The sequence below is a fragment of the Panthera uncia genome, assembly GCF_023721935.1.
Source record: "Panthera uncia isolate 11264 chromosome B3 unlocalized genomic scaffold, Puncia_PCG_1.0 HiC_scaffold_1, whole genome shotgun sequence".
Classification (NCBI taxonomy): Eukaryota; Metazoa; Chordata; class Mammalia; order Carnivora; family Felidae; genus Panthera; species Panthera uncia.
The window spans coordinates 85,359,380-85,363,521 of record NW_026057582.1 but is presented as its reverse complement, the minus strand read 5'-3'; positions in this window follow the sequence as shown (position 1 = coordinate 85,363,521).

The window sequence follows — 4,142 nt, the reverse complement described above, 5'->3', positions numbered from 1 at the left end:
CCATGAAGTTTTTTTTTTTTTTGATTCAGAAAAGTATAAATAAGGAAATCACAATCATTCACAATCTCACTGCTTTCGAACCATCACAGTTTATATTTTCTTCCATCTTTTAAAAATGGGTCCATCTCAGGGCACCTGGGTGGCTCGGGTAGTTAAGCATCCAACTTTGGTTCAGGTCATGATCTTGTGGTTTGTGGGTTCAAGCCCTGCATCTGGCTCTGTGCTGAGAGTTCAGAGCCTGGAGCCCGCTTCGAATTCTGTGTCTCCCTCTCTCTCTCTGCCCCTCCCCCACTTGCGCCCGCTGTCTCTCTTTCTCTCTCTCTCTCTCAAAAATAAACATTAAAAAATAATAAACAAATATAAAAATGGTTCTATCTGTATAAATAACATTTTTTACACCATTGAGATAAGCTGCTCTGTTTTTCTACCCTCCTTTCCAACCCTGCCCTCTCCCCCCCAGTTAACACTGTATTACAGGCATTTCCCTTTGTCACTGGAAACTTTATCAACTTCAGTTTTAATCAATGGCATTGTAGTAGTTCACCATGTCAATATGCTTCGTGTTTTAAGATGTGAAGTTCTCTGGGTCCTAATGGACTGTTCAAACCCGTTTTCGTGACCATTGGTGAATGACATTTCTGCAGGCAGCTCTGTTCCTTACCCATCCCCATCTGGACACTGACTATCTGGCAGTGCCTGACACCAGACTGAGTGGGCTTAGAGTGAATTGGGTCCCAAGACTTGAAGTGACAGAGGTGCAAAGGGACAGATCCAAACCAAACGTTGCCTTCCATATCACTTGAGTCTTCTCAGCTTAAAAAGGAGGCCACAGAAACAAATCCCTCAGCAATTTTTAAAAAGGCTTAGGGCAGAAGCTCTTTTCCTTATGTGAAGATGCACCCGGAACAACGGGGAAATTAAGAGCAGGAGGAGTCCTAGGAGGAGGAGGAAACGGCAGCCCCACCCTACCGACTCAGGATGGGAGAAAAGATTCTAGGAGGATGTCTGTAAATGCTCAGAGATGCAATTAGATCTGGAATCTGAATACTGATTAGTTGGAGGGCCCTGGAAGACAGAAGAAGGAGGGAGATGGATCAGAGTGAGTACTGGGAATCTGACTTTTCAGAGGTGCTGAATTAAGAGAGGGGAGACATTTGGAGAAGGGTGGGGGGAGGGGTGGTGGATGAATGGAAGAGACAGGAGAACCTAAATTGAAGGTGATAGTTCATTTTGTTATCTGGCTCCTTCCTCCCATTTCCCCACCTTCATTTGGACAGTGGGACACAGATCGTAGAACCATTCATTTTCTTATGAAGGGATTCAGCTTAACCCTGACACTGTAGACAATCTTTTCTTTAACATCTTGTGACTAGAATGGGCTTGGGAAGTCTGAGGAAGCCCAGAAAGACCTTGACCTTTACCACCAGAGGCCCTTGGTGCTTGGGAAGCCATTTCTTGGCTAATCCTGCAGCTGTGGGAGGACCATCTCTTAGATCCTAGACCTTTCTCCCGGCCTCGCTTCTCCTGTGGCTCTCGGCTCCCCTTGGAGAGCTGCTGCTGCCGCCCTCTTAGCTCAGGCTCCTCTTTGGGTCCCCTTAGTGAAAACAACACTCCAGTCTGGCAGACAATCAGGGCCTGCTGGGAGAGGACACCAAACATGGATTATGTACTTCTTAAAATTGTGTCCAAAATTATATATCACAGAAACTACTAAAGATTATAGACGTACATGGTATTTTAACACAAGCCAGAGTTTAATACAGAAGGCTCAAGACACTTGTTTGTATGCTAGATTCCGGGGTGTTTTTGTGCCAGAGTCTAGGGTATTTTTTCCCCTCGGTTATCCCCAACCTAAGCCTAAATGTTATATTATCTTTTTTTAAAGTATACTTTAATAAAACAATACACAAAAAATATACACTTGTTGAAGAATGTTCAGATACTAGAATTAAAAAAAAAAAAAAAAAAGGCCAAGTCCCCCGTATGTCCTCCCAATCCTGCTCCTTCCTCACAGGAGAGAACTGTTAACAATGTGGCTAACTGCTTCCAAATCATACTAGATTATACAGAATTCTTTGTTTTATTCTAGTGAGATTATATGATACATATTATCCAATGACTTGCTTTCTTAAAAACTTATTCGTATATCTTGGAAATCTTTGCATGCCAGTGCATATTGGTCAATCAAAAATTTCAAACAAATTATAATTTTCCATTCACAGCATATAAATGCAACTTATTTAATAAATTTATTGATTTGTTTAATTTGTTACTATGCCTTATTCGTGGACATTTAGATTGTTTCCAGTGTTTTGTTCTCATGAATAATGCTGCAGTGAACATCCCTGCTGATGTAACTTGGTGTATGTGTGCCAGTATGTTTTACATGAAAGATTTTTTTTAAGTTCATTTATTTATTTTGAAAGAGAGACAGAGAGAGAGCACACATGCAGATGGAGGAGGGGCAGAGAGAGAGAATCCCAAGAAGACTCCGTGTTGTCAGCCCAAGCCCAACACGGGGCTTGATCTCACGAAATGTGGGATCATGACCTGAGCTGAAATCAAGGGGCAGATGCTCAACCAATGGAGCCACCCAGACACCCCTATATGAAAGATTTCTAGAAGAGCTGTTAGATCCAAGACAATAGCCACTTTAAGTTTTTGGTTGATCTTGTAGGGGAGGGAAAACTTAACTTTTTTTCCTTCTACCAATTAGGTTCATTGGCTGAGGACCTATAATTAGACTGATAAAAGAAACAGAAAACAAACAAAAGTATATTAACATGTGCATTGCACTTACACGTGCACATGTTACAGAGAAGTGACAAGACAAAGGAAATGGATTTTGAGTCACTAGGGCAGCAAATTGTAGGAGGGTAAACATAGGGGGGAAACTAGTGGAAGAGAAAGGCCAGTTAATAGTTTCTTATGTAGATTTCTCTGGTGCCATCTCTGGGCTGATGAGAGTCTAGAGCTGTCTCTGGTGATGAACTTCTGCCCTTTATGGTAGACAGGGCAGGAGGGACACATTTATAAATTTATGTCCTGCTTTTAAGCAAATAGGGAAAGTGCTGAGAGCTTTTCTTATATCTGCTTCTCAAGTGGCTTCAGCTCAAAATAATCTCTATGCCAAAGTGGCATATTTGGGGATGGCATTTTCTTCTACTCTTTAGTATCAATCAATTTCCTCCAAAAAGTCTATATGAATTTACATTCCCACCATCAATGTATGAGACTGTCCACTTCCATATATAACTTCACAGAATACACTATTATTCTTTTAAATATTTTTGAATGGATCAAAGATAAGATCTCATTATTGTTATAGTTTGCATTTCTCTGAAGACTTCTTAATATTTATAGCAACTTTCACATATTATGGATATTAATCCTTTGTTACATTTGCTGCAAAGGACCTAATGATTTAACCTGGGTAGCCATTCTGGGAACACTTCTCTTCTGCCAGCAGCTATTTGAATTGCTGAGTACTAGCTGTTAACAATCACACAACACAGCTACTCATGTAGATATCATTAAAGGAAAATAATGTTTCAAAGAAAGGACTTAGTGGTACATAATTAACTGACAAATAAGGGTTCAGAGTCTGAGAAATTGCAGAGAAGAGAGAGACACAGGTGGACCCTGAAACCGGTTCTGATCTCACCTGCTGACATTTTAGGATGAGGAGGTTGGGATGAATATGTGGTTTTCATCGTGTTCTTTAGACAGGTAGGGCTCTACAGAGAAGCCAGAGGGACTCCTCCCCCACCTCTTTCACCAGAGCAGCTCCTCTTAGAAGCTTTATGCATTTGAATAGAGCAGGATATTCACTTATGAGGGGGGAAAAAAAAGTGAAAACCTCCAGACTGTCACCACAAGCCAGAGGTTAAAAGCTAGGCTCTGAAGTCAAACTGTCTATGTTTGAACGACAATTTTGCCACTTATTATAGGTGACACCTACCTAGTTAACTTAATCTCACTGATCCTCTGTCAGCTCACCTATAATATGGAGTTAATAACATCTTGTTGGGTAGTTATAGGGATAGAAGGACACAATGTATATAAAGCCTGGGGCTTACAGACACTTAGTAAATATTACCCAGCTATAAAACTATTGCTACTACCGGTGCTAGGATATCTCC